Source organism: Tachyglossus aculeatus, chromosome 27 (assembly GCF_015852505.1).
Source record: "Tachyglossus aculeatus isolate mTacAcu1 chromosome 27, mTacAcu1.pri, whole genome shotgun sequence".
NCBI lineage: Eukaryota > Metazoa > Chordata > Mammalia > Monotremata > Tachyglossidae > Tachyglossus > Tachyglossus aculeatus.
The window spans coordinates 5,724,864-5,736,181 of NC_052092.1; positions in this window are offsets into that span (position 1 = coordinate 5,724,864).

The following is an 11,318-nucleotide window of genomic DNA, read 5'->3' on the forward strand; positions in this document are numbered from 1 at the left end:
TTACCTGGGCCGGGGTCTGCTCGCCCGCGGAGGGGCGGGAGGGGGGCGAGCCGGAGGACCGTCTTAGCGGAATGCGGCAAGCTCCTTTGCAGCAGCAGCAGCAGCAACGGCGGCGGCGGTGGCAGCATCCAAAAGGCGCAGCGGTAAACTCCCCACCCTCCTCCTCCCCCTCCTCTTCTTCCTCCTCCCCTCCTGCTCCTCTTCCTCCTCCTCCTCCTCCTCCTCCCACCTTCTCGGTCCGGAGATCGTTTCACAGAGCCGCCGCCGCCGCCACTGCTGAAATATTCATCCTCTCCCCGCCCCCTCCCCCCGCCCCTCCACCCTCCAGGCCGGACAGCCCCCTCCAGGGGGATGCTGAAGGTTGTGGAGGGATGCTGAAGGATTTTTAGGGAGGCCGGAGACGCTGAGGGATGCTGTGAGGATGTCACCGCCGGACTGAGCCCAGGCCACTCTCTGGACAGCCCTCGGACCGCCCCTCCTCGGGGAGGTCCCGGGCAGCCGGTGGAGGGGGGACCCTGGGGGCTGCAGACCCCCACCGCCGCCTCTTCCTCCTCCTCTTTCTCCTCCTCCTCTCCCCTGCCTTAACCTAGTCCTCCTGGGGGTTTCGCGAGGCTCCCGGCGGTGGAGGGAGAGTGGGGGGGGTCGGGGAGAGTGGGGATCGGGGGGTGTCGACCCATTTGGACCACTGGCAGGTCAGCAGCAACCCGAGTCGACCCCTTTGAGGATGCAGACAGATTGAGACGCAGGGTCGGGGCAGGTGGGGGCGAAGGCAGTGTCTGTGGAGGGGAGGGAGGGCTCAGGTCATCCAAGTCAGGGGTTCTCGCTCCGTCCTTCCTCGACATTCAAGGCCCTGCTGAGAGCTCACCTCCTCCAGGAGGCCTTCCCAGACTGAGCCCCTTCCCTCCTCTCCCCCTCGTCCCCCCTCCATCCCCCCATCTTACCTCCTTCCCTTCCCCACAGCACCTGTATATATGTATATATGGTTGTACATATTTATTACTCTGTTTATTTATTTATTTATTTATTTATTTTACTTGTACATTTCTATCCTATTTATTCTATTTTGTTGGTATGTTTGGTTCTGTTCTCTGTCTCCCCCTTTTAGACTGTGAGCCCACTGTTGGGTAGGGACTGTCTCTATGTGTTGCCAATTTGTACTTCCCAAGCGCTTAGTACAGTGCTCTGCACATAGTAAGCGCTCAATAAATACGATTGATTGATTGATTGATTGACATTGCCCCGTTCCCCTCACTCCCACCCAGCCCCGCGCCCTTCTCCGGGGATTTAACATTGCAACCGGCACAGCTCGACGCAATGCAGGAAGCAGGACGGCGTCCACGCCACCGGGACCCTGTGGGGAGGGAGAGGAGGGAGGGACGGGGGAGGGGGCCCGCAGCGAACCCCTTCAGCAGCAGGAAAGTTGGCCAACACCAATCCCTTCCCCTAGAGCGTGCCAGCCCGGACCCTGCAAAGGCGTTTGCGGAGCCGCTGGGGAAGGGGGTGGAGGGGAGGGGGCAAGGGAGAAGGGGGCGTCCAACTCCCCTCAGGTCTTGCTTTCCGGCGGCCGCCGCTTCTCCCGAATAATAATAATGGTATTTGTTAAGCCCTTACTATGGGCCAAGCACTGTGCTAAGTGCTGGGGTAGATACAAGGTAATCAGGCTGGCCCACGTGGGGCTCACGGCCTTAATCCCCATTTTCCAGATGAGGTATCTGAGGCACAGAGAAGTGAAGTGGCTTGCCCAAGGTCACACAGCAGACAAGTGGAGGAGGCGGGATTAGAACCCACGTCCTCTGACTCCCAAGCCCGGGCTCTTGATCTGTGCGGTACTGAAAGTTTTCCCGAATCTGTTTATTTGGAGGGGCGGTCTCCGATCGCCCCTGCTGCGGACTGATGGCCCGCACTCTGGACCGGCCCGGGCGCATTAGGGCTGCGGCGACTTAAAGTTGGCAAGAAAAGGCCGAGAGCCGGAGGATTGGCTCCTCGGCGTCCTCGGGTCCGCCTTCCAACCTTCTTTCATCAAGGTCAACCCTTGCAGTTCGCCCGCCTGGCATCCGGCACCGGCGGGGAACGGGTTAATCTCGTGCAGTTGCGGTTCTTTCCCAATCCTCCCGCTCCCAGATCTCCAACCGCCTTCCATTTCCATATCCGTCCTTCGGAGGCCCCCCCCCCCCACCCCGCACACCCCCAGCCCCCGCCTCTCCCCAGCCCTGCAGAGCAGACATTCATTGATTGATTGATGGATTTATTGCAGAGGAGGCAAGCGGCTGTCAGATCGCCACTTTGCCCGGGTTAAAGGGCTGGGGGTAGGCGCCCCAGACCTTTTCCCTAGGTGGAATGCGCTCTCCCTGCTGGGCCGGTAGCCCGACTGGTTTGTCCACAGTCCGAGTCCTGCAGAGCTTCGTTCCACCCAACTCAGCCTCATCTTCGGGGCCACCAGGGCCCGGTGGGGCATGCGGGCTCTGAGGGAAGCGGATTCCGACTCCCGCCTTCCGCCAAATTGAAGAAGGGGGTGGGGGGCTCCCTGGCTTCCCCCCTCAGCTGTCTCCCCTTCTTTGCAGGCTCACTGCTCCCTCTCCACCCCACCTCACTCTTCATTTCTTCCATGCAGTTCCTCCTAACTCCCTCGTGCACTTTTCTGTCACCCTTCCTTTGTTCCAAGCCTTCCCCTACCTGAAACTACTCCCACCTCCAAGCCCACCAAACCATATCATTATCACTATTATTATTTTTACTACTAAGCTTCTGTACTCTCCCAATCAGTGTCCAGTACAGCACTCTGCTTACAGTAATCATCTAGTACAGTGTTCTACACGTATTAAGTGCTCAGTAAAATATTCTGCACACAGAAGTACCCAGTACAGCGGTCTGCACCGAGGAAGCATTCAGTACAGGACTTACACCCAGTAGATGCTCAGTACAGTATTCTGCACCCAGCAGGTGCCCAATACAGTGCGGTGCCCACAGCAGATGCTCTGTAGGTACTAGCAATAACGGTGAGGGGGAGATGTGAGCTGCCAGCCTCCAGGAGAAGCAGACATGGCCTGAGAGGTCAGCAGTGAGCCTGAGCAGAATAGCAGTACAAATATTTTATTGGCCAGAGCTCGCTCCTTCCCGATGAAATGTCTTTGGCTGGAGAAAAGGACTGTCGTCATCCAGCCTGCTGCAAAGGAGCCAACCATGGCAGTGTGGCCTAGTGGAGAGAGCACAGGGAGCAGAGCCAGGAGGCACGGGTTTGTCCCAGCTCTGACCCGGGCCCGTGGGGTGGCCTCGGATGAGGCCTGAACCCCCGGCCAGTGGAGTGAGTGGCCCAGAGGGGCGGGTGTGAGAGTCCGAGGGGCGGTGGGGTCAGCTTCAGAGAGGGCCACGCAGTTTGGGTTTTTTTTATGGTATTTGCTAAGCACTTACTCTATGCCAGGCACTGTTCCAAGCACTGAGGTAGATGCAAGTTAATCAGGTTGGACACAGTCCCTGTCCCAAATGGGGCTCACACTTTTAATTCTCGTTTTACAGATAAGGCACAGAGAAGTTAAGATTATTGCCCAGGGTCACACAGCAGACAAGTGGTGGAGCTGGAACTAGAACCCAGGTCCTTCTGACCCACCCGGGCCTGTGCCCTAACCACTAGACCATGCTGTTCTGTCACATTAGCTGCTGTCCCCAGGCTGGACAGGGGGACTACAGTATGGGGGCTGTGGTAGCTACCGATTGTGGTGATGTAAGGAGGTGCCCCTACCCCAAACGCAGAGTCCGAGCGCCTGGCCTTCAGCATCCAGTCCTGCAAAGGGGCTGGACCCGGAGTGTCTGACGTCCTCCCTGTCTCAGCGAGGGCTGACCGCTGGAGCCAGGGAACATTTCATCCTTCCCCCTGCCACTACCCAAACCAACCCAGAAATCTTAGACACAGAAATCCAGACCACAGGGAGAGGAAGAGAGGAAGAGCAGACCCAATACGATTGATTGATTATGCCTGCTTAATTATGCAAGCTTCAATAGCGAGGAAACTTCCCGCTGCAACATCCCAACTAACACACAAGTTCCTCGAAAACACGGGCTTCCTCCTGCCTGAACACATGTGTACACACAGATACCATTCATTCGATCGCATTTATTGAGCGCTTACTGTGTGCAGAGCACTGTACTAAGCTCTTAACCCACTGTGCCCCTGGACACATCACGGAGACAAGAGAAAACCAGCAGCCCCTCCTCACTCCAAACACCAGGACTCTGTCTTGCTTGCTGATTGGCCTAACTCACCCTCCCTGAAGACTCCTAATCTCACTGCGGACTCTGGACCATGTAGTGTCTCTGGACCTCGGGGAGTGGAGTTCTCAGGAGGACTAGAGAGCTGCCTAAATTGACTTTCTGGTCTCCCTTCAGGCTCCTTTGGCTTCCTGTCTAACCCCAACAGAGATCTGAACTCCCTAACTGTCCCCAAACCAAAGTACCGAGAGCACCCCAACCCATTGCCTCTGGGGCCAAGAATCAAAGAGAGCTCAGGAGAGGGAGATCTCCCCATGCACAGATTGGGGGAGACTCTCAGTGGCTTCCGGGGATGAGGGTAAAATCTCATCATCGCGCTATGTGTGGAGGCCCTCTTGGTGTCTGGAATGCCTGCCCATGGCCTCACCGTTGATCCTGTCTGGATTGGGACAGTTTCTGTGTCCAGCCAGATTCCCCACATCCCAGTCTTCAGGAGAGTAGCCCCTTTCCCGATGGCTTCCTGGGGCTGATCTGTCTCTAACAGCCCTCCGCTGGGGTGCAGTGTCTGAGAAAGGGCTTTGCTGTTGGGCAAAAGCCTTGCAGCATTTACAAACATATCCATAATTTATATTAATATCTGTCTCCCCCTCTAGACGGCAAGCTCATTGTGGGCAGGGAATGTTTCTACCAACTCTGTTATTTTGTACTCTCCCAAGTGCTTAATACAGTACTCTACACTGAGAAACAGCGTGGCCTAGTCGTAAATCACGGGCCTGGGGGTCAGGACTGATTCTAGTCCGGACTCTGCCACTTATTTGCTGTGAAACCTTGGGTAAGCCACTTAATTTCTCCGTGCCTCAGTTACCTCATCTGTCAAATGGGGATTAATATTGTGAGCTCCATGTGGGAGGTGGACCGTGCCCATCTTGATTATCCTGTATCTATCAGGATAGATAAGGGGATCATGGGGGAGAGCTTCCTGGAGGAGAAGGAATGTGCATGTGATGAAGAGGAAGAAACTGGGGGGAGCTGGGAGGCAGCAGGTGCGATCTGGGGGGAGCCACAGCTATGTTTTCGTTTGGACCCGACGAAAAGACTCCTTCCCTCACCATGGGCGCAAAACTCACAGAAGGCCTCGGCCTCATCCCCCTCCCATGTTCTCAGTCAGTCTGTGAGGAAGAACTGCATTAAGAGGGCCAAGGCCTTCTGCTGGGCTTTGTCAGGATTCACAGTTGTTGCCGTGATGGAAAAGCGTCGGTATTTCAGTGTATTTTCTCTGTAACGGGGATGAGTGTGGGGTGGGAACACACCTGCTCCCGGCTGGCCAGGCCACCAGACCAGGAAGCAATTTGGCATAGTGGATAGAGCACAGGCCTAGGAATCAGAAGGTTATGGGTTCTAATCCTGGCTCCGCCATCTGCCTGCCGTGTGTCCTTATGCAAGTAACTTTACTTCTCTGGACCTCAGTACCCTCATCTCTACAATGGGGATTCAGACTTTGAGTGAGTCAGAGACTGTGTCCAACCCGCTTTGCTTGTATCTACCCTAACTTCTCTGTGCCTCAGTTACCTCGTCTGTAACATGGGGGTTAAGACTGTGAGCCCCAAGTGGGACAACCTGACTACTTTGTATCTACCCCAGCGTTTAGAACAGTGCTTGGCACATGGTAAGCGCTTAACGAATACCATCATCATCATCATTATTATTATTAGTATTACCTTGTATCTACACCAGTGGTTTGAACACTGCTTGGCACCTAGTAAGCGCTTAACAAATACCATAATTATTATTATTAAGCGGTTACTAGGTGCCAGGCACTGTGGTAAGCGCTGGGGTGCATTCAAGCAAATTGGTTTGGACACAGTCCCTGTCCCGCATTCACAAGCGTCGCCACCTTAGGTCCGGCCCGCCCGGTTTTCTGGCCAAATGGAATGGAAGTCCAATGCTTAGTGCCCCTTCTCCGCGTGCTGCCCTGGAGCTGGGCCTTGGGGACGGTGGGGCCGCAGAAGTTGCGGGCCGAGAATGCCCTCCCTCTGCACATCCGCCAAGCTAGCTCTCTTCCTCCCTTCAAGGCCCTACTGAGAGCTCACCTCCTCCAGCAGGCCTTTCCAGACTGAGCCCCTTCCTTCTTCTCCCCCTCGTCCCCCTCTCCATCCCCCCATCTTACCTGCTTCCCTTCCCCACAGCACCTGTATATATGTATATATGTCTGTACATATTTATTACTCATTTATTTATTTTACTTGTACATATCTATTCTATTTATTTTATTTTGTTAGTATGTTTGGTTTTGTTCTCTGTCTCCCCCTTTTAGACTGTGAGCCCCCTGTTGGGTAGGGACTGTCTCTATATGTTGCCATCTTGTACTTCCCAAGCGCTTAGTACAGTGCTCTGCACACAGTAAGCACTCAATAAATACGATTGATTGATTCCTCTCCCCCTCCTCCCCCACCTTACCTCCTTCCCCAAGCGCTTAGTACAGTGCTCTGCACACAGTAAGCACTCAATAAATACGATTGATTGATTCCTCTCCCCCTCCTCCCCCGCCTTACCTCCTTCCCCAAGCGCTTAGTACAGTGCTCTGCACACAGTAAGCGCTCAATAAATATGATTGATTGATTCCTCTCCCCCTCCTCCCCCGCCTTACCTCCTTCCCCTCCCCACAGCACCTGTATATATGTCTATATGTTTGTACATATTTATTACTCTATTTTACTTGTACGTATTTATTTGATTTTGTTAATCTGTTTGGTTGTCTGTCTCCCCCTTCTAGACTTTGAGCCCGCTGCTGGGTAGGGACCGTCTCTAGATGTGGCCGACTTGTACTTCCCAAGCGCTTAGTACAGTGCTCTGCCACACAGTAGGCGCTCAAGAAATACGATGGAATGAATGAATAATAATAATAATAATAATGTTGGCATTTGTTAAGCGCTTACTGTGTGCAAAGCACTGTTCTAAGCGCTGGCACTGTTCTAAGCGCTGAGAGGGCATGAGAGAATGAGAAGGGCAGTTTCCCCGGTACCCACTGCCGCCATCCTCGCCGCAAATCGGGTCTGTAGCCGTAGGAAGTGAACACGAAGCGGGGCTGGGGGCGGGAGAGCGGCGTTCTCGTGGTCAATCAATCGTATTTATTGAGCGCTTACTGTGTGTAGAGCACTGTACTAAGCGCTGGGAAGTACAAGTTGGCAACATATAGAGACAGTCCCTACCCAACAGTGGGCTCACAGTCTAAAAGGGGGGAGACAGAGAACAAAACCAAACCGACTAACAAAATAAAATAAATAGAATAGATATGTAGAAGTAAAATAGAGTAATAAATATGTACATATGTAAATATGGTCCGCATCATCCCTCGCCCGCCCCGCGGTGGATCCTTGCCAGCCCCAGGCCTCCCCTCCCCGCGAAGCAGCGCAGGATGGTTTGGTCTTGTGCAAAGGATGCTAAAAATAGACTGCGGCTTCCCTGCGGAACCGCGGGCCTAAAAATAGCCGCCTCCTCCCGCTCCCCCCGGGGCCAGAACCCCAAAGGCCCGTTCAGACCCGGGCCTTTGCGGGGAGGGGAGAATCGGGCTCAAAGCCCCTGAGGGTGAGGGACCTGGGGTCCGCAGGGCGCAACCCCCGGAGATACGAAGCTGAAATAATAAGAACGGTGACATTCGTTAAGCGCTTACTATGCGCGAAGCCCCGTTCATTCAGTCATTCGATCGTATTTACTGAGCGTTGACTGTGTGCAGAGCGCTTGGGAAGTACGAGTCGGCCACATATAGTCGGCTCAGTCTACGATGGGGGGATACAAGGGTGATCAGGTTGTCCCACGTGGGGCTCCCAGTCTTAGTCCCCATTTTGCAGATAAGGTAACTGAGGCTCAGAGAAGTTAAGTGACTCCCCCAAGGTCACACAGCAGACATGTGGCGAAGCGGGATTAGAACCCATGACCTCCGACTCCCCAGCCCGTGCTCTTGCTGCTGAGCCACGCTGCTTCTCATGTAGGAGCCCAGCTAGGGACCACCCCCCCACCCCAACCCGGCAAGGTGGGGATGGGGGCTTCACACACACACACACACACACACACACACACACACACACACACACACACACACACACACACACACACACTCTCTGTCTCTCTCTCTCTCTCTCTCTCTCTCTCTCTCTCTCTCTCTCTCTCAATGGGCACACCAGCCAGGCCCAATTTAAATCAGATAGCAGACATGAATGTGATTTCTCATTCATTCAATCGTATTTATTGAGTGCCTACAGTGTGCAGAGCACTGTACTAAGCGCTTGGGAGAGTACAATCAGGAGTATCCTATTTATTTTATTTTGTTAATATGTTTTGTTTTCTGTCTTCCCCTTCTAGACTGTGAGCCCACTGTTGGGTAGGGACCGTCTCTATATGTTGCCAACTTGTACTTCCCAAGCGCTTAGTACAATGCTCTGCACCCAGTAAGTGCTTAATAAATAGGATTGATTGATTGAATAAACAGACACATTCTCTGCCCAAAACAAGCTTACAGTCTAGAGGGGAAACATATAAACACCATCAATCAATCAATCGTATTTATTGAGCACTTACTGTGTGCAGAGCACTGTACTAAACGCTTGGGAAGTACAAGTTGGCAACATACAGAGACAGTCCCTACCCAACAGTGGGCTCACAGCCTAGAAGGGGGAGATAGAGAACAAAACCAAACATATTAACAAAATAAAATAAATAGAATAGATATGTACAAGTAAAATAAATAAATAGAGTAATAAATATGTACAAACATATATACATATAAGCAGGTGCTATGTAAACTTCTCCCCATGAGCCTAAGAATTCAGCCTAATGCTGTGCACACAGCGGGTGTCCAGTATAGTGCTCTGCATACAGCAGGGGCTAAGTAGCTGCTACTGACAATTACAATTTCTCAGTTCCTAACCTTCCTCATGGCCTTGGTTCAGCGGTGAGGGAGGGTGGATCCCTGCTCCGGGACAGCGATGGTTCGGGTAGATTTTCTGGGAAGAATCATCCTAACCCCTTCACCCTTCCCCAACAGTGTCACCAAAGGTGTTGAACTCCACCCCAAGTCTCCACTGAAGCATAATCCCAGGGAGACTCCCTCTTATACTAATTCACTGACTTGCTTATGATGTGTCTAGCACTGAGCTACAAACGGCGTAATCCAAACGGGCACAGACCGTGCCCCCAGCAAAAGTGAGAGCAGGGATCTTATTCCCATTTTACAGGTGAGAAAACTGAGGCCCAGAGAGGAAAGCTGACTTGCCCAAGATCAAAGAGTGGGCAGGAGGTGGGTCGGGACTCGAACTCAGGTCTCCTGACTCCAAGTTCTCTTCACCGGCTTTGCTTAGAGATGTGTTTCTCCCAAAGGGCAGGGCCAACTGAGGTGAACTGTGGGCCTCTCAGGCGCCCCGGAGCCTACGAGTTTGCAGCAGGGTAACAAATGTATGTGGGACTGGCACCTTACAATGATGATGACATTTGTTAAGCGCTTACTATGTGTGAAGCGCTGTTCTAAGCGCTGGGGTAGATACAAGGTAATCGGGTTGTCCCACGTGGGGCTCACAGTCTTCATCCCCATTTTACAGATGAGGTAACTGAGGCCCAGATAATAATAGTAATAATAATGATGGCATTTATTAAGCACTTAGTATGTGCAAAGCACTGTTCTAAGCGCTGGGGAGGTTACAAGGTGATCAGGTTGTCCCACGGGGGGCTCACAGTCTTAATCCCCATTTTACAGATGAGATACTGAGGCCCAGAGAAGTTAAGTGACTTGCCCCAAGTCACACCGCAGACAAGTGGCGAGGCCGGGATTAGAACCCACGACCTCTGACTCCCAAGCCCGTGAGCTTCTAGACTGTGAGCCCGCTGTTGGGTAGCGACTGTCTCTATATGTTGCCAACTTGTACTTCCCAAGCGCTTAGTACAGTGCTCTGCACACAGTAAGCACTCAATAAATATGATTGATTGATTGATAGGGACCGTCTCTATATATTGCCAACTTGTACTTCCCAAGCGCTTAGTACAGTGCTCTGCACACAGTAAGCGCTCAATAAATTGAATGAATGAATGAATGAATGAAGCCGTGCTCTTTCCACTAAGCCACGCCGCTTGACCGTATCCAAGCTGATTAGCTTGTGCTGACTGCAGCGTTTAGTACAGCACCTGGTACCTAATGAGTGCTTAGAGCACAGGCCTGGGAGTCAGAAGGACCTGGGTTCTAATCCCAGCTCCACCGCTTGTCTGCTGTGTGACCTTGGGCAAGTCACTTCAATTCTCTCTGCTTCAGCTCCCTCATCTGTAAAATGATGTAAAATGGGGATTAAGACTGTAAGCGCCATATGGAACAGGGTCAGTCCAACCTGATTACGTTGTATATACCCCAGTGCTTAGAATAGTGCTTGGCACATAACAAATGCTTCACTTCTCTAGGCCTCAGTTACCTCATCTGTAAAATGGGGATGAAGATTGTGAGCCCCACGTGGGACAACCTGATCACCTTGTATTCCCCCAGTGCTTAGAACAGTGCCTTGCACATAGTAAGTGCTTAACAAATACCATTATTATTATTATTATTATTATTAACAAACGCCATTTTTTTAAAAAAAGGTGTACACACGGGTGGGAAGGCAGAATTTGTTACCGGTCCAAGTCCCGCCCCCAAAATCGGCGTTGGCAACCGTGGCCCCCGCTGTCCCCACCTGCCCCGGCTTTTCAAGGGTTTGTTTATCGGGCCCGTTGGCACGGAATAATGCGGTATTTTCCTCAAGGCGAAGCTTAGCCCCACTTCCCTTGAGAAGCAGCGTGGCTCAGTGGAAAGAGCCCGGGCTTTGGAGTCAGAGGTCATGGGTTCAAACCCCGGCTCCGCCAATTGTCAGCTGGGTGACTTTGGGCAAGTCACTTCACTTCTCTGGGCCTCAGTGACCTCATCTGTAAAAGGGGGATGAAGACTGTGAGCCCCCCGTGGGACAACAACCCGGCTCCGCCCATTGTCAGCTGGGTGACTTTGGGCAAGTCACTTCACTTCTCTGGGCCTCAGTGACCTCATCTGTAAAATGGGGATGAAGACTGTGAGCTCCCCGTGGGACAACAACCCCGGCTCCGCCCAT